Source organism: Protopterus annectens, chromosome 11.part0, assembly GCF_019279795.1.
Source record: "Protopterus annectens isolate FY-2018-M chromosome 11.part0, PAN1.0, whole genome shotgun sequence".
In the NCBI taxonomy this organism is placed as follows: Eukaryota; Metazoa; Chordata; order Ceratodontiformes; family Protopteridae; genus Protopterus; species Protopterus annectens.
In genome coordinates, this window is record NC_056745.1 from 668,457,126 (window position 1) to 668,479,893 (window position 22,768).

The window sequence follows — 22,768 nt, forward strand, 5'->3', positions numbered from 1 at the left end:
ACACACACACACACACACACACATATATATCAGGGGCGGCTCGTGCTATAGGACTGCAGCCCTCCCACCTGTGAAATAAAGTCCCCAGGCAGTCGCCGCAGGAAAAAAAAAATCTCAGACTGCACACATGCGTGCTTAGTTCCTGGCTGCTGTGTAAGGCAGACCAGAACACCAAGGACACATGCCCTGAGTTCCAGACTACTCAGTTAGGCAGTCCACATAGGGAAGGGAGTAAACTCCTCCCTTCCAACCCAGAGATCTGTGCGCACAAACCAGACTGCATCACCTGCAGTTTGGACCAACAACAGGAGGCTCCAGCCTCCTCACATCAGTATGCACAGGCTAGGATCAAAGCAGGGAGGACCAAGCTGCAGATGGACAGATTGCCTGGCCAGGAGCAGGTGTGTGTGTATGTGTGTAATGCCCCATTTGCTATATACTGGTGGCTAGAACAAACTCATGGTGGTGTGGTAGGGAATACCTCAGGCTTGAACCCTGTACCTTGTATGCAGGTGTTCAGGACCTGAATTCCCTACCCACCACCATTTGTAAACAAAATTGCAGATTTTTGCCTCATATTTGGTCTGATCTGTTCTTCATAATATCTGTGGTTTCTAAATGTTGCAATGCTTAATATTTGATGGTGCAGTGGTAGCATTGTTGGCTCACAGCTGCAGGCTCTCAGGTTTGATTCTTGGCTGGGGAGCCTTCTGTGTGGGGTCTGCATCTTCTCCCAGTGTTTTTGTGGGTTTGGTTTTGTGTCCTATGTTACAAAGACATGTCTGCATTATTTCTTCCTGGGCCTCTGCTGAAAATAGTTTTTTTGTTCCAAATCAGACTGTCCTGATTAACAAATGTTAAATAAAATTGACAGGCATTTGAATTTCAGACTTCAGGTTTCTGAATGTTTAATTCCTTACATATTTGATGGTGCAGTGGTAGCATTGTTGCCTCACAGCTATAGGTTTTCTGGTTTGATTCTTGGCTGGGGTGCCTTCTGTGTGGAGTCTGCATCTCATCCTTGTGTTTGTGTGGATTTGCTCTGGTGTCCTGCCATTTTACAAAGACGTGTCTGCAGTATTTGTCCCTGGGCCTCTGCTGAAAAATTGTTTTTGTTCCATCAGAAGTAAAATTGACAGGCATCTGAATTTCAGACTTCATATTCTTCAGAAAATACATAGTAACACAACCTTTTATTTTAGCAATTTTCTAAGTTTATAAGATGAATATTTGAAATTTGTCTTTATTTTTGGGACTGTATTATCCCATTATTGGCTTTCACCAGGTTTTTTGTGCTAAGGTTGACAGCTATGGCAAGAACTGAATTCATTGAATATGTTTGAGGGCTGTATTCCGTCATTACTGGGTTTGTTCAGGAGTTTTCTGCTAAGAGGTTGACAGCTATGGTGAGAACTGAATTCATTAAATGATAGCCATTTAAGTTTCAGTCTTCCTCTCTTTTACAAAGCAGGTGATTTGGCGTAGTGGTATGTTGCTCTGGCTCTTTTGCACAGGGACCTTGGCAGTAACATGTATGGTGGTAACACAGCATTTTATTCTAGCAACTTTCCAAGATTATACAAGCAATGTTTAATGTATCCCTGTTTTTTATGCTTTTGACCCCCCCCCATAAATTTGGCTTTTTCCAGATTTCTCGTGCTGCGAAGTTGAGATGCAGCTGAGTATTGAGTTGATTTTACAAAGAGCTGAGAGCTGCAGGGGAAGAGAAGTCTAGTGCTGCTTATGGCAAGTCAGCTTGCATTGTTAATAGCACAACAGGTTGTGTACTTGCTTTTGATGCAGAAGGTTGTTGGTTCTACTCCCACAAGGGGTGGATGCTGCCGTACTGAAAAAGTTAAGATGCTAACTATGAGCCTGTTATCAGTTTGCCAACCATTTCCTATTGCAATATTACTAGCTTATCATGTTAATGTAGTATAGGCAATTTATTCCTCGGGGGCATCAGACACTTTATTTTTCGATGAAACCATGAAATATAAAGGTGTTTGCTAGCAGCAACCTCTTCATTAGTTACAGATTTATTTAATGTGGAATTATTTAGATGACTTTTTTACTTCTTCAGAGGTTGTGCATATTTACTGATAATGGTGGACTGTAGAAGTCTGAGTAGACTTTTATGATGGAAATGTCCTGAACTGGGCAGTTTTGTCATTATGGGTGCATGCATTTTGTTTAATTGTTTACTGGAAAGATGTTCTGAATTGGGCAGTTTTGTCATTATTAGTGCATGCGTTTTGTGTCATAGTTTACTGGAAAAATGTTCAAAACAATAGGAAGGTGTATCAAAGAGCACATGTATGTTTCATATGCAAGGGGCCTATTTGAAAACAGTCCAGAATTAATCTTTATCTGCCACTGGCAAAATGTATTTTCTTTGAATGTGGGTTTCAATGCTGTTTCAATGAATGTGAGTTTCAAGGGCAGAGAAGTTTTAATGCTAAGTTTGTTTAACAGACGTCTTAGTGTTTGTGCTGTAAAATGCAAAATGAAACTTTCAAATGAAGTCCAAATCATCATAGAAGTAAACCAGTATGCACATTAGTGTTTATGGTAAATGGGGTGAAATAGCCAAGTAATGGATCATTGGAATGGCTGCAGGGAGAGGCTCCATTCGACCATGATTTTGTGAGGGGGAAGGGCGGCAAACTTAAAGACAGCCCCAGCTGAACTGTACCTCCCAACTATCCAGATTTTCAAAGAATGAATAGATTTTTGCTTCTTATTTTTGGTTTGTTAATCATAAAATGTGTGGTTTTCTGGCAAATCATTTAGGAATTAAGTCACTAAATAATGACACACTGAGTTTCAGACTTCATAACCTTTAGCAAAATGCATGCTAAAGTAAGACCTGTTGTTCTATGAACTGTCTCAGTTTATACAAGAGCAATTTTTTGTACTGTTTATGTTCCCCCAATATATTTGGCCTTGTCCAGATGTATTGCATTAACAGGTTGAGAGGTACATGCAAATAAATTGCTTTATAGAATTAGGCATAGCCAAACCTCTCAACTGTCCCTGATTTTGGCTCAAAATGTTGCTCTTCCCCTTAATAATCCCTCCGCAAAATAGAAATTTTGGAAGAAAACATGGAGGGTTTACAATTAATAAATAACTGTAATAATCAGAGTTATAGATTACTTTTATTTCAGAAATGCATGTAGATTATTTTATTTTGTCAGCTGCTCAAGTTAGCAGTACTAATATTAAAGTGTCCCTTCTTTGACAGGTTCCCAGCTGTATTGTGTGGCTATTTTATATTTTTACATCAAATTTTTGGTCCATTTTTCATAAAATTGTGTTTTCTTTGGCAAATTAGTGACAAATCATTAAAGACTGAAGTTAGAAAATAATGACAGACATTTGAGTTTCAGATTTTATACCATTCAGAAAATTCATACTAATGCAAGACCTATTCTATTATCTTTCTAGGTTTATAAGAGCAATATTTAAAAATTGTCCTTTACTTTTAGGCCTTTGTCCCACTTCTATGTATGACTTTGTCCAGATTTCTTGCTCTGAGGTTGATAGGTATGACAAATGTGTCAGGGCCATCACAGTCAGCCAGAGACCTTTCAAATTGTGACATACTTGTTGCTCCCCACTCCCCCATGTATTGACTCTGGATGTATCGAAGCAAGGCAAGGAGTAGTTATGCAGTGTAAATGTGCAGAGTATCCCCCCCCCATCCAAGGTAGACACAAGTACTAGAGTGGCTTTTCATCTGTCCTTGATTTTTGCAGAATGGTCTGGTTTCTATCATATTTTTTGTACTGTTGATTTATGCTTATTACTGAAAGTGCCTGTTGCTCTGTGTTTAAGTAGCAATACTTTAATGACCATGATGGACATTGAGACTGACCCATGAGAGGGATGGTTGTTGAAACTGTGTCTGTTGCATGATGCACTTGCAAAGGAGAGGGAATGGGAGGGTTCAATGGCCATCAGTCGATTACATTCTGTGGTGGTATAATAGAAACACTTAACAGTTGCAATGGTCATTGTCTGGTGACTTGACGTGCTTGACACACAGCTATGTTAGATGTTGTAAGGGAAGGGAAACTGAAAGGTTATGATCTGCTGACTTTAAAGCATGGCGTTGTGACACTATTATGAATGTTTGATGTGCAATTGGAAGGGAAGCGCAATGATTGGTGGACTGACTGCTTGTAACATAAAAATGAGAGGCAGTGGTAGGTCAATGCTACTAATTAGTGGACATGCAGTTGATGAATGACTGTGTGTTATAGCAAACATTCATGCACATAGTTAATTTAATTGGAAATCTTGTATCCTTATTTTGGCACACTGCATACAGGCACACCCATAGGATAAGTATATTGTTGGTCGTGCATGGTTTTGTGTGTTCAGGACTATTTCATATATGTAATTGCATCATTATTTTTGTTTGATACACTTTGGTATTACAGAGAGTCTGTTAGTTGCAGTAGTGCACTGAATTTGATCAGGCCATGCACAGGGATAAAGGCAAAAATCATGCTAAGCAAAGCCATTCTATGTATGAAGTATGTACTGTAAACCAAAAATATATTGAGCTTATGTAACTAGCAGGAACCAGTTTCAGTAGACAGTCTTGCACAGTCACTGAGAATGCATTCATTGTTAGACATGAGCCTGATAAGCAAGTGGGTAGTGACATGGCACAGGAATCACAATGTTCAAAATCCTGTGTGGCAGTTATGCCCTCTAACAGTGTTTATAGTCCAAGCCTTTGTACAGTGTGCTCCCTGTCACCTGTGCAGATGATGATGACTGGTACCCTTGACACACTGTAACTTGTGTGAACATTTACTAATGCCTGATGCACAGTGTGAGACAGCGTAACATTATGCAGCAGTCACCAATTTGATGGCAAAGGGGTTTGTGTGATGTAATACATGTATTTTAGGTACCCCTAAGGAATTTATAGGGCCTGCACACATTTACACAAAGTGGAGAGCGCTATGACATGTGCTTTTGGATCTCAGGTGGCAATATTTAGGAGAACTTGGAGTAAGATGTGCAATATTGCCAAAAGGGCACACAGCACTGCCAGGTACAGTGACTTGTAATAACGTAGACTGGAAAATTATGGAGTCAGAATTCAGTCAGTACTCATGACACTGACAGTAGTTTTACTCCAGTGTGCTTTACTGCCTGACTTTACAAGTTTAGTTACTACAACTGCAAATTGTATGCTGCAATCCTTATTTTAGTGAAGGGTGTAAACCCCCTTAAGTGATGTTTTCTGCAAACTGCACATCTCTTTTGTTGTTTTAAAGATACCGAAGTCAAATTAGTGATGTGAAAAATATGAATAATTGTTTGGCTGAGTAGTGTCTGCTGCCAATTAACAGCTCAATATATGACCAGTGCAGCAGTAAGATTTGAAATATGCAGAAAGAAAGGCAGGGAGGGCCTCAAAGTAAATTTATTAATATGGAAAAAGGACTAAAGGATTGCTAAATAGTATCAGCTGAATTAGAGATGATCATATTAAGCTCCCAAAGTGCCTCAGTTATCTGCATTATACAAGTGATACATACATGCACAAAATAATTAGTAGCCCGCCACCAAAAAAAAAATTCACTGCATGGAGTATAGAAAACAGAGATGTTCTTCATCTCACATTGCTGCAGTCCTTACATATGGGTAGTCCGCTGTCCTCGGTCGGCCCGAATACCAAAGTATTAGGCTGACGTCGGTCATGGGCGCTCAGATCTGACATCATAGCGTCAGGGTATAAAAGCGCATGACCGACGTCATATCTCCAGTCTTTTTTGCCGCATGGTCCGATGCAGAAGCAGCGTTGCAAGTGCCGTTCGGCGTTCTGAAATTTTCGTATTCTGAGTTTCAGACCGAAACCAAGTTGGGCTAAGTACCCCGTTGGGGAATATTTTTGTTTTTTCTTGCCTCAGTTAATTCCGGATGTCAGAAAAAGTGAATAATTGTATTTCTTGTGGGAAACAGATACCGCATAGGGATTATCACTCTTTGCATTCCTTGTTTGGGACCGGACCACGACGTAGTCGGGTGTCGGTTTTGTGCTAGGTTTAATAAGCGCACTATAAAAAGAAGGTTAGATTGTGCTAGGTTAGTCTTTGGTAAGCGGTGTAATTATAATATGCCATCGGATCCTCCGACGCCCGCTTCCACGAAGAAGCGCAAAGACAAATCCTTGAAACCTAGACAGGTTGATTCGTCCGTTTCAGACGCCGGTCCTGCAGAAGCTACAGTGGAGCAGGTGGATCCGGCTGAAGTTTCTGTTGAGTCTCAGGGGAAACTTTGATTTTGCAGGATGTGGCCTCACAGGAGTCAGGTCAAGCTGAAGGGGCCTCTCAGGTTACTGTTCTCCCTTCTATGCCTAAGGTGGTTAGGCCTTCTGCTACTATTTCTAAGGCTTCTTCTAAGGGCAGGTCTGTTTTGCCTTCCTCTGGTGTCCCTCCAGGTACTTCAGGGTCTGTGCCTAAAAAGCACATGCTTAAAATGGCGGAAGATTTGATTACTTTAATTAGAGGTTCTATGCCCCCTCCTGATAAGAGGCCCAGGGTGGAGCCAGAGTTGGAAAGTTTGGATCAGGCCTCAGACGACTCAGACTCTTCTGCTGAAGATATTCAAGATTTTCCCCTTATTCGGATTCTGATGCAGAGGATTCCACTCCTTCTGCTTCTCCTCCAGAGGATTTTTCGCTTTCAGAAACTCTGCATTCCATGGGGGAGCATTTTAAGTGGGGAGGACAGGATTTCTCTGATTCACGAAAGAGGCTTAGGGAATTCTTGTTTTACCACAGCATAGACCCTTGGCTATACCTCCTGTTTTGGATGTTGTTCAAGATGTTTTCTCGGAGGCTTCCCTTAATCCAGATTCTTTGCCTCCTGCGCCAGTTAAACCGGACAGGTATTACAGGGTGCCTGAGGCTCATAAATATCTGTATAAGAGTCCTAGGGCGGACCCAGAAACTATTAGTCAGGGGCCTAAGGGTGTTAGAGCTTCTGTTGTAAAGAATCCGGTTCCTCTAGATAAGGAAGCTAGAGCTTTGGATAGATGGGGTAAGAAGGTGTATACCTCTTCTACTTTAGCAATGAGGGCTTTAAATTGCCAGTTTCATATGTTGAAGTATCAGAATTTCCTCCTTTCTCAGCTAAAATCTAAAGTGGATGCTTTGGCAGAGGGCATAGAGTGTAAAGAATTGCAGGATTTAGTACATGTCTCTGAACAGGTGGGTAAGCATTCTTTGCAGTGTGGTTTTGATGCTGTACAGGCCTCTTCTAGGGTGGCTGCCACTGGATCAGTTCTTCATAGGCACGCCTGGCTTAAGGATCAGAATTTGTCCGAGCATGTTAAAACTAGAATTCTGGATGCCCCTTTACAGTCTGAAGTTTTGTTTGGTCCCCTGTGGAGTCGGTTTTGAAGAAAATGGAAGACAAGGCTAAGTCTATGCAGACTGTTAAAGATTTTTTGCAGGTGCAACCTCCAAAGTTTAGTAGAAATTGGCCTACTAAGGGGTGGACCTACCCTTCTTCTGATTCTCAGTCTAGGGGTAGATCTAGACGTGGCAGGGGCAGAGCTCACAGTACATTCAGGCCTAGAACTTGGAGTTCACCTGCACAATCTGCAGGTGAGGGCAGCGGCCAGTCCTTTCGTAAACAGGCCCAATGACCTGCATTTTCAGCTGCCAGATTCTTCTTCCCTGGCAGCTCCTTTGGGAGGAAAATTAGCACTCTTCAAGCAAAACTGGCTTTTAGTCACCCAGGACAAATGGGTATTGGACATTATAAACCGAGGCTACAAGTTCTATTTCCATACATTGCCTCCTTTCAAAGGCATGCCAGACGTTCCTCCTCGGCAAAGGATAGAGGCTCACAAGCAGATTTCTTTACTTCTTCAAATAGGAGCTATACAGCCAGTTCCTCTGTCAGAAGTGGGACTAGGATTTTATTCTCGCCTGTTTCTAGTACCAAAGAAAGGGAACACGTGGAGACCAATTTTGGATTTATCTATCCTCAACACTTATCTGGACATTCCAAAGTTCAAAATGCTGACGTTACAACAGCTTTTACCTCTGTTGGGAAAAGATCACTGGATGGTAACTCTGGATCTCAAAGAGGCTTATCTTCATGTTCCTATCAGGCCCAGTTGCAGGAGGTACCTGCTTTCGGCTGGAAATTTACATTATCAGTTCTCTGCATTGCCCTTTGGCTTATCTACTGCCCAGAGTGTTCACAAAGGTTCTGGCTCCAGTGATAGCCTTTTTCAGGTTAAAAGGAATACAGATTTATCCTTATTTGGACGATTGCCTGATTATTGCACAACACAAAGACGAACTTCTGCATCATCTACAGTATGTGATGGTAGTGTTAAGATGCCTAGGGTATTCTGTGAACGAAACAAAGTCCAGTCTAGTACCCTCTCAGGACATGTGCTTTCTGGGTGTGAGACTGAATACAGCTTCCCAGATGGCCTTTTGACCCCGGACAAACAAAGAAGCCTTTCTCTTTATTTCCATCAAATGTCTCTACAGTCCAGGCTGACTGCAAAGACAGTCCTTCAAGCCTTGGGGTTCATGGCATCTTGTATTCTGGTGCTTCCCAATGCCAAACTGCATATGAGGAAGCTTCAATGGTATCTCAAAATGTATGGACACAACACTGCCAAGATCTAGACACTGTCATTCAGATAATACCTTGCATTCAGAAAGAATTTTTGTGGTGGGCTCAGGAATGTCACCTAAACAAGGGACTCTCTGTGACCCGACCAGAGGCGAGTCAGATTCTAACGACAGATGCCTCGGACAAGGCTTGGGGAGCACACCTCAATGGAAAATGGGTGCAAGACACGTGGCCTGTCAGACTTCAACATTTGCATATCAACTTGAAGGAGATGTTAGCAGTCCAATTTGCATTGATGGCTTTCAAGGATTTACTTCACCCAGGGCAGGTGTTGATTCAAACAGACAACACTACTGTCATGTGGTACATCAACAAGCAAGGGGGAACCCATTCGTACCCTCTTTGCAGGCAAGCGATGATTTTGTGGGAGATTGCTCTCAGTTTACACCTCAATCTTCAGGCAAGGTTTCTACCAGGAGCACAGAACTCCTTAGCGGATGTGTTGAGCAGACAAATTGTGGATCCTCACGAGTGGAAACTGGATCCTCATGTGTTTCAAAAGTTGACAGTGTTATGGGGGACTCCAGACATAGATCTGTTCGCTTCTCCACTAAATTACCAGTTGCCAAAGTTTTGCACAAAAATGTTTCATCCCACAGCTTGGAAGGTGGATGCTCTATCATTCAGTTGGAGCAATCTTCATGTCTATGCCTTTCCACCTCTGCCTCTCATTCCCAAGGTACTCCTGAAGGCCAGAATAGACAAGCCATCCATGATTCTGATAGCGCCGGATTGGCCTCGACAGCACTGGTACCCACTACTGAGGAGTTTGGTACGGGAGCCTCCATGGCCTCTGCCTTTGATTCCGCATCTTTTGTCTCAGGAGGGCAATCACTTCCTCAATGTCAAGATTCAGTCTCTGCATCTCACAGCCTGGCTTATTCTGTTTTAGACCCTGGAGGGTCTCAGCTTCCACAACAAGTTTTGAATGTTATTTTGGAGGCCAGAAGGCCTAGTACAAGGAAAGTTTACGCTGATAAATGGAGGAGATTTTTTCTTTGGAGCAAAGCGAAGGACTTTGATGTTTCCAAGCCTGATTTAAGTGTTTCTCTTCAATATCTTACTGAGTTATTGGACAAGGGTTTGTCTTTCTCCTCGATAAAGGTTCATGCTGCAGCCATTTCTGCTCACTATGACTGTGACCCTCCTTTATTTTCCCATCCTTTGTTTAAGCAATTTCTTAGAGGGCAAAGAACATAAGACCCCACGAGAGCTCCTACTCCTGCTTGGGATCTCAATTTTGTGTTGGAAAAGCTTACTCTACAACCTTTTGAGCCTGCAGCTACTGCCGAGTTAAAGTATTTATCATGGAAGACTGCTTTTTTGTTGGCCATTACCTCTGCAAGAAGGGTTTCTGAATTACAGGCCCTTATGGCAGTGGAACCTTTCCTGATTTTTCATAAGGATAGGGTATCTTTGCGTACTAACCCTTCCTTTATGCCTAAAGTGGTTTCTAGTGTGGCCTTGAACCAAACTATTCATTTGCCTACTTTTTATGCAAACCCTCAAAATAAAGGGGAGAAGATTTTGCATACTTTGGATATTCACAGGCAGTTACGTTATTATTTGAGCAGAACCAAGGGGTTCAGGCAGTCTCAGCAGTTGTTTGTTTCTTTTGCTTTGGGTTCTCAGGGAAAACCTGTTTCAAAACAAACTATTTCCAAATGGATTGGGTTTTGTATTTCTTTCTGTTATTCCCATCATGGTAAGGAGATTCCGGCTGGAATCAGACCTCATTCCACTAGAGCTACTGCCACTTCTACTGCCTTTCTTAGGGGGATAGCTACAAAAGATATTTTGGAAGCAGCCACTTGGAGTTCAGTACATACTTTTTCCAAGCATTACCACCTTCCTCTTTATTCTAAGTCTAGGGCTGGATTTGCCACTGCAATATTACAGGGCATTTTAGCAGCCCCTAATGCTTTATGATTTTGCCATCCTCCCTTTACCTCTGCTTTGGGATTCTACCCATATGTAAGGACTGCAGCAATGTGAGATGAAGAACATAGTACAGTTTTGTACCTACCATAAATGTAGATGTTTGAAGATCCACATTGCTGCAGTCCAATTTAACCTCCCTCCTTCCCCTCTGTAGTTTGGCATGGTTATATGGTTTGGGTTATGGTTGTTGTTGGGCATGTTTTTGGGAGGTATCCTGTTTTTGGGCTGTGGCCTTTCTTTTTAGGGCCTTCTGACATCTGGGGCAAGAAAAGACTGAGGATATGACGTCGGTCATGCGCTTTTATACCCTGACGCTATGATGTCAGATCTGAGCGCCCATGACCGACGTCAGCCTAATACTTTGGTATTCGGGCCGACCGAGGACAGCGGACTACCCATATGTAAGGACTGCAGCAATGTGGATCTTCGAACATCTACATTTATGGTAGGTACAAAACTGTACTTTTTCGGTACATGCTTTTACTGTGCCAGCATCATAGACACAGGTTTGCAGTCTACTGTTTTACAGTCCTTCAGAATGTGTGGAGATGATGCAAATGTCATTGAAAATACGGAAAAAACATGTCACTAGGCTGATGTTCCTCAGAGACTGTAAAACAAACATAAGTTAACATAATAATGTCTTGTAGAAATAAGGAGGAAATAAAAAAAAGTGTAGACAATGAAATAATCAAGTTATTCTCAACTGTTGTACAAAATGTAATTTGAAATTGTTTACAGAAATCTTTCTGCTGCTGTCTAACAAATGATTCTGCAGGCAGAGGGGAAGACATTTGAAATGGCACTCCCTCCCTTTCAATTCTGAGCTGTCAGTTGCAGTGACAGTTTTCACACCTCTGAAGTAGTCTGGGAGGAGGGGACGGTCAATTCATGAAGGACTACAAAAGAACACTTAGAACAAAAGCATCCAATTTAGCTACAACTCTGTTTGCTGCTAGATAACTTCAAATTATACTGTAAAGCAAGCTCTGAGCTAAACATAAATGAGGGTGATTAGCAACAGAAAAGAAGCAGGCCTAACACAGAAGGAATCCAAACTGACAATGAGTCACAGATTTCCCATTATATGTCAATGGCATGGGAATTCACTGTTACTTCCTTATGTCTGGCATGAGTCACAGAAAGGAGACTTGAAATGCTTTATGGGAAAGAGAAAGGCTTGAAGGAGAAGAAGATCACGTTGATATAGCAAGCCCCATCGGTAGCCATGTTGTGGTAAACTAGCTAAAATTACTAATAAAGCACTTAGAGTTAATTTTAGGTGTTAAAATAGGTCTGGAAACAAAGATAGACTGAAAAAAACATATTTTTTAGTTCTAGGGTGGAGTTTTTCTTTAACTTTTTGACTTAACATCAGCATCATTAGCTTGTACCTTTTGTGTGAACCAGTTTTTATAAGTCCAGCAAAAAGTCAAATATATTTTTTACATCCGCTGTTAAATGTCATTGGGCCCCTTAAAAATCTCTTATTAAGTTTTTGCGAATATGCCTTAGATGCGCACAATAATTGTAATAGACAATAGCACAGAATTGGTTATGGGTGTTAAGTGAACCAAAGCTTACATTTTCTACTGATTTCATTTAGATTTCCCAGGGTACACTCAGAAGTTACTCTTGTAGATTAATCTCATGGGGCTTTCGCGCTGAGCAGAGTATGTAAACCAATAAAATAACCGGAAATACATTACATTAGCCAATAGTGGAGTCTGTTCTTTTCCCACTGTTATGAAACCTTGGCTTTAATATAGTTTAAGGTGGGGGCTTGATTCCCCAATTGAGAGAGAAGCAGGTAGCCCCCCCCCCCAGTAAAAACAAGTTTGTTAAATTGGTTTGTTGAAAGTGATCTTCGCAAACAGACCTCACTTTTACCCTGTTCATTGAAAATACCCCTTTTTCTTGGGATACGACTTTAGCATAAATGCAGTCATTCCAGTAAATTAAATCAGCCTATTCCCATGGGCCCTAAGATTAAAGAGCAACATATACAATTTCTAGCGATCTTCAATAGATTACCCTTGAACTTATGGACCCAACAACTAGCAACTAGTCCCACTAAGGAAACCTCACACCCATTTTCAAGTTCATACTACCTGGGTAATACATAATCTGTTTGATGAGATGAATATACAATCTCATATCATCTAAGACACAGGAATAAAAATTGACTCTGGCACTTAGAATAAGACCTCATTCCGCTCATAATACAAAGTGAAGGCAAAAGCATTCTTATAGCTTGACGAGACTAACCCCCTGGAAATATAAATACAGGTGGCAAACCAAACTCTGACGAGTTAAATTAAAACAACAGTTATAAATAGTTTATCTGACAATCACATGACTTTCTGAAAGGACACTTGCTGATACTGGGTACCTTAAGGAATCTTACAACATTACGATTTGGTTTACTTGGGTTCAAGGATAAAAAAAAAAAAAAAAGTTATAATAGACTGAACAAGGTGGGATGGAATATCTAAACAGTAATCTCTCCTACTTTCCCTTACTGATCAAGTGGTCTAGGCACCACTCTTCGAGATGTACAAACTTTCTTCTCTTCCTCTCTTTCACCGAACCTATAGCTCTAACATAAAATAGAATAATATGCAATAACCAAAGCAGGCAGGGAAGATAGCTTTGTGCTAGTGTCTGATGGATCTTAGAATAATAAGCAACATTTGTAAAATAGTTAGGATGATATATTTTTTCACAGTACCTCTTACAGGCGAAAGTTGCTTCGTGGATAGGCATGGGGGGGGGTCTGCAAGGGGTGGGTTGTCACTCATTAACTCATACAACTTCAAAAGTCACTCACTATACTCTCCATTATATATATAAAAACACACATATAACTAGCACAGCAACATTAATATTCATTTCGTATGACGCAGAAACAATATAAAATGGCAATAATGACAAAATTATAATCCTGGAATCATGGAATGTTAAAGGTCTCTAGAACATTAAGAAAAGAAAGTTAGTCTTGCATTTAACGTACAAATCAGAAGCAGACGTAATACTTCTTCAGGAAGCACATATGAATACAGCTCAATGGGAAAAAGAAGCAAAAAAGAAATGGATAAAATCAATCATAGCCACTGGAAGCGAAACTGCATCTAAAGGGGTAGCGATAATAGTTAAGAATTCTTTTAAGGGTATTATAAAAGCAAGTGATCACGACCATAATGGCAGGTGGTGTTACCTAGAGTGCTCTTTCCCTCCTTTCAATAGGAACATATTATTATTGAATGTATACGGTCCATGTATGTACCAGAATGAGTTCATTTATGACTTATACTCAATCCTGGATAAATTTCCAAAACATATATACCTAATAGGAGGAGATTGGAATATGATTACTAGACCTGAACTTGATAGAACAAGTAAACAAAATAAACAGTCCACCGATCTAACAAATCTCATAAATGATCTAATAGAAGACTTCAGCTTATTTGATCCCTTTGAAATCTTTAGACACGAATATGGAACCAGTAAATTTACATTCTTCTCAACCCCTCATAAAACCTGGTCCAGAATTGATTTCTTCCTAATCTCAACACACTTCAAAAAATTTGATATCAATTTTCAAACAGATCCAAGAACCTTGTCTGACCACACAAAAATCAGACTAGCGATAAATGTAAACAAACCAAATACGGACAAACAGTATAAAATAAAATGGTCCCTGAACCAAAACCTTTTAAAAACAAGGTTTTATCTCAGGAAATAAAAGAAATCCTTACACAAACTAACAATAACTTAGAAGTAAGAAATATCCCCTTGGATGTGCAATGGGCAGCAACCAAAGCAACAATTAGAGGTATACTAATACAAAAAGCATCAAACATTAAAAGACAAGCTCATTCTCATATGGAAAATCTAGAATCTAAACTAAAAAATCTGGAGTTACAAATGCAAATCAAATATGACCCGGATCTAGAGAAACAAATAATCTCTGTACAAAAACAAATACAAGAAACCCAAATGAATCGCCTCTCTTTTACCAATATTAGACTCCTACATAAATATGCCGAATGGGCCCAAATCCCCTCAAGAATTCTTGCCAGAATAATAAACATAAAACACCCCTCTTCCACAATAAAACAGATTATACACAAAAGTAAGTCATTCAACTCTGAAGAGGAAATTATAAAAATATTTGAAAAAGTTTATCAAGAGGTATATGGCCCACACCCCACGGAAAATGAAACAGAAATCAATAATTTTTTAGATGACTTGGAAATCCCAAAGATAACAGATATACAGATAAATACTCTAAAACATCAATAACTGAAAAAGAAATATCTCTAGCTATCAGTAAACTGAAAACAGGCAAGTCACCAGGCCCTGATGGCTACACCCCAGAATTTTACAAAACATTCACGAAACATTTAACCTCAATCCTACTCAAAGTATACAATCATATAATAAAATTTGGAATCACTGATCTATACATTAACATCTCCAAAACGATCTTTATCCCAAAACCAAATACACCTGGTAATGGTACCAGCGACTATCGCCCAATCACACTAATCAATGTGGAAATAAAAATACTAGCATTAATATTGGCCAACAGAATGAATAAAGTAATTTCCTATATCACATCCGACGAACAATTAGGCTTTATGAACAATAGGCAAGTATGGGACAATACATTAACAATAGAAGCAATAATAAATATGACACTCAAAGACACCTCTCCGAAGTACGCTCTCTCTGTGGACGCACAAAAAGCCTTTGATAGAGTTAATCTAAACTTCATGTTCAATATATTAAAATGGTTTGCTTTACCCGAGGAATACATAAACATGATCAAAGTCTTATATAATAGAGCCACTACAACATTATACATAAACAAAAAGACCTCACGTCCTATAAATATAATAAATGGAACTAGGCAAGGTTGCCCGCTATCCCCTTATCTTTTCAACATCTACTTAGAAGCTCTGCTGTTAAAATTGAGTCAAAAAACTTTCATTCACTCTATATATATCTCAAAAATACCAATTAAATACACAGCATACGTGGACATCCTCAACATTTACTTCCAACATCCCTCCACCGATTTGGTAAAAATTCTAAAATCCATTGACGAGTTCTCCGCAGTCTCAAACTATGCTATGAACATAAATAAATCTAAAATTTTCACGCTAAATCCCCTCAATCACAAGGAGATATTTTTTCCAGACTCAAGAATCAAAATAGAATACTCACTGAAATATTTAGGTGTTACCTTCTCTCATCCACACAAGGAAATGATAAAAGAAAATGTATACAAAGTTTGGGTTAAAATAACAAAGGACCTGGCTAGATGGGAAAAACTTAACCTCTCTCTACTCTCCAAAGCATCAGTCATAAAAATGAACATACTTCCTAAAATCTTGTTCCAATTCCAGGCCATTAGTCAACATGTGACAAACAACTTCTTCCATAAAATGGAAACTACACTGAGTACATTTTTATGGCACCCGAAAAATGTCAGAATTAGCTATAAAAAAATAACATTACCCAAGGAAAAAGGAGGACTGACACTTCCTGATTTTCAGATATACTATCACATTACTAATGCCAATCACATTGTGCGTTTGACCCAACTCCACACATCTGATAATTCATGGTACCCTCTATGGATAAAAATATATTACCAACATCTTAAGACCTCTGCTGTTAACCCCAAAGCTATTCCTTTCCTTAGTAGTAAAATCCTAAGAAATCTTAACATACATCCGATAATAATCAACAAAGTAACAAGTTTTCAATTCCTTATCTCCTCCTTAAATATAAGCAACTGTCTAATTATGGCACAACCGATACACATGAACCCTGAATTTAAATTAAATAATAAAATGTTAAATCTAGAAAAATTCCCGTGTATTAAAAACTGTACAGTATGGGATTTCTACCAAATAAAAAAACAACCTATTGATCACATTGTTGAGCATCTAACTGCAAGCAACAAATACCACCTGATCATTAAACAAATATTATATTTAGTCAATCTAAAACATCTGGAATAATGGTAAACATACAAGAAACTCAGCTTTACCAACAACTTATTTCCTGTCTACAACAAAAATCTAAAATGCTATCAAACACGTACAAGCTAATCACATGAGCTAAAAATCACAATGAATTATTATTTTCAAAATACTGGGGGACCAAAATTGTAAATCTGTCTATGGCTCAAAAACTAGCCGCGATACGCATAACCACAAAACTCACACCCTTTAAAAAACTCATATATACTCAAATCATGATTAATAACAACGCTTATCATACACCATAAAATAAACCCCAACTCCTCACCATTTTGCTCCATTTGCCCCAATGAAATCGCCAATACTCTCCATATTTTCTGGTCCTGTAAAACCGTCTATAAATTATGGTGCTCTCTAAGAGTGAAATTGGAGAAATTGGGCTATATGAAATCCACCTTATCATGGGAAATGACCATTCTAAATATTTTCCCAAATGTCTACACATTAGAAACCAAACACATTATAGTAACGCTTAGCGCACTACTTAAATCTTACATTGCCCTAAATTGGATCGATAGAGCTAAAATCTCCTGGTCAGAATTAAAAAATATAGCTATCAAATATGTACTGGCAAATAAATTAAAAACTGTGAGCAAAAAGAAACTGTCATATTTCAAAAGTTACTGGGGAAAGCTTATAGAAATATAATTCTTAACCCTTTGCTACATTCAAATCAATTTGATTCCTAGTCCCTCATCAAATCAAGCGGAGACAGAATAAACATATACAAGCAGTAGGTATGAGCTGAGTGCCAGACATACAGATGTTCGCTAACACATGTACATCTTAACTCAAATTCACATCTTTCTATACCTTAGTGAGTGACAACCCAATGTAAATACGTGTAAATATTGTAAATAGTTCTTTAATAGGTAGTACTGACTTATGTTTCATTAGCTTCTCAACATCAGTTAGGCAGTTAATGTATTTGAGCAGCATCAAATTATATCATAACAGCTTAATGTGAAACAAGGTTTATCAATCTGAACTTTCTTCATATTATAGTTTCATTTTGTCTCTTTGTAATTTTGTTATCAGAATGCTTATACATGTACTAGTAGTCCACAATAAGGATTGTATTGTGTATTTCACTTTATATGCCTGTGAACTGAAATTGAAATAAAATAAAAATTTAATTTTGAAAAAAAAAAACAAGTGGACCACAACAACATTTGAAAGTATAGCACCGAACTGATTTATTAGTCAGAAATGACTGCATCAAAATAACACAGGGTATATTACCAACTTTAAGGACATTCTCTCATAAATGATTTGATTAAGCAAAGGAATAAATGCTAGTAGCCTTTTGAATTAATTCATGTGCTGTAAAAAAAACACCACTACAGCACAACACATCTGTAGATATCACACTGCTGAAAGTTTTCCACTCACATAAATAAAATAGTAATACCAATGGGTATAAAAGCTAAACAAGTCTATGGGACTTACACAGTTCAGTTAATAAAGCAACCTTGACAGTCAGATCATTTTATAGGTATTACCCTTATGCAGCCTCATCGGTAGGGCATACTGATGTCACACCACAAAGGCTGAGGTTCACACCCTCTTATCTCCTGACCTGCACTTACATCCATAACTTTATCACTGGCAATAACACAGCACTAATGAAAGTTCAGGGTTGAGCCCCAAACTGGTCTGAGAAAGAGATCAAGATACTACATATGGAAGGAGTTATACCAGCAAAATATTGAACAAGCTGTAGCTGACAGAGAGTGGAAAAATAGACATCTGGTAGGAGTTGTGGGAGCACCTGTCATCCTTGTTAGTGATGCCCCACTCTGGTAAGCAGAGGTATGAAGACCTGGAGAGGTGGAGAGAGGAACAGCTAGCACAGTGGGTAGTTTAGGTGCAGCAGAGAAGGCCAAAGTATGACATCACGTACTTTTTTATTTCTTCCTGTGATGTAAGATGGTTAATGTACGCAAAATATTGTAAATATGCTGTGGATTTATAAATAGACTTTGTACTTTGCAGTGTCTGTTTGCTATACTTTTGAATTATTTACTGTGTTCTTACAATTAAAATCAACTTAAAGTGTCTCTGTAATTAGCAGTATCTGCTGGTTTCTATTCTTTCTGGGCACTTCCCATTTAGTTTGGTTGGCTAGCACTGTTTCTTTTTGCACTTTGTGTTTTCCCTGGGGTTTTTACATAAGAAAGGTTTAAAGAGTGCCCTGGTGGCAGGGGAGAGTAGCCTGGTCGCATATCGAGGTGAGAATCACTTTAGAGGGCCCTAAGTGTAATATTTTGATTGACCATGGGGCCATTTTGTTTGTTTAGTCAGTTTCTCCATTTGTATAAAGTCCTTGCATTTGTGTGACTCTGTTCATTACACAGTAATGGTTAGCACTGCCCTGTAGAAATGTAAGCACTCAGAATTGAAATTGTCCCTGTCAAACTACTTCTGAAAATTCGCTAGGTCTTAGCTGCACATAAAGTAACTACTCTGCATGTTGAGGGCCACCTATGCATGAGGTTAGTCTTAGATAGTCTTGACAGAATCTATACTCATATTGCACCCAAACTAGCCAACTGTAGACACCTTGTATACCACCTCTTAGTGATCATGAAATAAGGATCTGGATTTATGGATATGCACTATCCTACTCTCTCTGCAGCAAGCTGCCCTTTCCCCAAGCACTTCTATACCCTTCTGTTAATCCATACCTCATACCCTTCTGTTATTCCATACCTCATACCGTTCTGTTATTCCATACCTCATACCCTTCTGTTAATCCATACCTCATACCCTTCTGTTAATCCATACCTCATCTTCATCTATCATCCAACTGCCTTGCCTTTGTAAACGTACATCAAATTCTCCCTTACTTGTTATCTCTACTCCTTTTTCTTAAAGCTTACCTGCTTCCTTCTTACTCTTATCCTATCACCTTTACCCTATTCACTAGGCATTTCCCACACCCTGCCCCCTATGTCTTCTCCCACTTCTCTTACTTTCTACTCGGGTAATTGGGCTGCTAGGAAACTCATAATGTAATTGTAGCTTGAACCCCTCAAACATTACACTAGCTATGTATTCGACAAAATGTGACCCATACTGCTATACCTACTATGTAATAAATTATACTGTGTGTCTGTTCTTTTAAATGCTCTACCTTGTAAAAGCTTAATTTTTAGCTATGTATAAGTTATCTGTGGAACTTTCTGTGTAATAGATTATACTGTGTGTTTTCTTTTTTCTTCTCTTTTGAATGTTCTGCCTTGTAAAAAAGCTTATTTTTTATGCTTTGTATAAGTTTTCTGTGTAGCCTTTCTCCCTGGGACCCCACTGAAAATGGGCTTTTCTTGGCCCAGTGGACTATCCCAGTCAACAAATACCAATAAATAAATAAATAAATATGGGCATCTTGAGGTATATTATAGCAATTGTTTCATGTTTGGTGACAGCTATCTAATTCTTAAATAAAATGACAGAGTATGTAAGAGATGTAGTTGCACAATGTTACTGGAGGCAAGACTCTCACATTCAAGCATTTATAATACTGAAAAGGTTGACAGAAACACACACTACACCCACCACACATACTTTGAACCAGGCACATAGACCCATATATGCTGAGGGTCTTAAATATAATTCTCCTAAACCCCAAAAGCCTCCCAGACATTGCAGCCACAATAAATATTCTCAGCAACCTCTAAAGCATTCTTTCCAAATATTAACTGCCACAATACATAAAGCCACATCTCATGGCATCTCAGTCTCTAAGTCCATAAGGCAAATAAACACACAACTAATGTTTTGAACATAAGGGACTCAACCGTGAGATGCATGGATGTCCCAGTCACCAGTGTAAAAAAAAGAGCCACAGTCACAGTCAGTTGTCTGTCATGGGCCAGGATCTGACAGATCACACATACACTCAAGCTGTTGAACCATAAGTACCTGTATGACTCAATAATAGTCCATGAGGGTATAAGTTACCTGAGAAGTACCTTTTTCTGGATAATATGAAAAGACATGACAGAGCTCTCAGACAATGTGTCCCCAGCTGGTATGGTGCCTAGCACAGAGCAGCATTCAACCTTCGCTAAGGATGATGCCAAAATAAAACAGAAGATAATTGATTTTAACAACTGGCTTTATTTTCAGTGTCATTCAAAGGGGGCATAGTATTTGTCAGCCTGGGAAGATATGGTAGACAGACCACATTGCTTTGCCAGGGATGATTTGCACTTGTTCTCTTTAGGCTTTTTATCTTAGCTAAAACTTTGTCCTCCTCCATAGTGCCTTTTTTAGGCATTGCCAATCTGATAAACCTTCTGATATAGCAAACCCAGCACAAGAACATCTAAAGGTGTTACTGCTTAGTTCCAGGAGTCTAAACAAGAAACTCTATCTCCTGCAGGCATTTCTAATTCTAGAGAATGTAGACATTTGTGCAGTGACCGAGACTTGGTTTAAAGCTGCAGAGATTGTCCTGGTAGTGCATGGCTAAAATGACTCCCACCTACTCCTTAGGAAGGGATGAAAGGTGGAGGTGTCTCAATTTACATCAACAACATACATATCTCAAAACTGGTCAATCAGCATGATGCACTTGAACTTCTTTACATCCAAATGCTGCAGGAAAAGTCTCATATCATATCCTTAGAAGCTTTAAGTCCTCCTCCATGATCCAGGAAATCCATAACACATAGGCTAAGGTTATGAATAGTGTCCTATTCTTACACTGGAGTCTAACTGCCACAAGTTTGTTTCTTCTTCTGCTGACATTCCTCACTGTCTTCTGAAGCCTCACCCTCACCACAGTTCCCTCGCCATTTCTAGTCTTCCTCCTGAGTAGTAGACTCTAGATCCCAAACCTTTCCATCTTGTCCCCTGGATACATAGGATGTCTAACTTCCTCCTTACCATCATGTCATCTACTTCCAAGCTGATCCTTGTCAGTGAACCTACAATGATTGAAGCAATTTTTAGTTCATGTTTGGCAGGTTGATTGGTTTTATATCCAGCTTTCACTGAACAGAGCTATCCCAGATAACCCAGACTGGGCAACTAGATACTGGCCACCCAGCAGCTTATTGAACCAGGGCTGCTGGGCTTTATGGTGTGCACACACTGGCCATTAGGGGCATATATACTCCCCCCACCATTAGCATACCCCTAGCATAGGTTGGAGTAGGCTGGGTTCTCAAACCACATATCACTGCTATATATTCATGCCCAGTTTTAGTGACATTATTCAACATGACTGAACCTCCTAGAGACAATTTTTACACCATCAAGTAGCTAGCCCTGACAAGGTGCGCAGTCTGTGATCCATGTTCTACTATTTTGAGGATACTGCTCACCCCAGCCGATGGCCAAAACAGTTGAACTATGCAGCTCTTCTGCCTGTTAGCACCATCTAGAGTCTGTGTTGTTGCCCACAACTCCATTCTTGGATGAGTTTTTTTGAGTTGGAAACACTCTACATGTTGCCTCTTGGGATGCTTCCTTAGTAGCACGAAATATGAGCTATTATGCCAACTTGAATCAATATTTAATCACAGCCTTCCAATAGGCTTTGTGCTGAATGACTGGAAGACTGCAACAGTTATTCCACTACACAATGATGGGCCATACATGGATCTGGGGTACCATTGACCCATAAGCCTGACTAGTCTAATACTGTATCTCCATAATAAGGCCGGTTACTAGTGGAGTGCCTTAGGGCTCGGTGTTGGGGCTGCTTTTGTTAGGCAACTACCTCTCTGAAATCAAGGCTAAATGTCAAATGCCTCTGACTTGACCAAGTTCACAGAGAACTACATATTAGAAGCAGTCATTGAATCCCAATCCACAAGACACAAATACCCTCCAAGAAGGCCTGGGGCAAACTAATAACTGGTGCCAGCATTATGGTCTTAAACTCAATGCCAAGAAGTTCATAACAGTATCTTTCATTAACACACCATTACCGCAGGTTACTATATTAATAATACACTCCTAAGAGTATGTCCAGTAGTTAGGGATTTGGGAAAGCATGTAGACAGCAACTTGGCTTTTGAACATCATATGTCTAGAGCAGTAAGGAAATCATTCTGTTTCACAATGTATAAG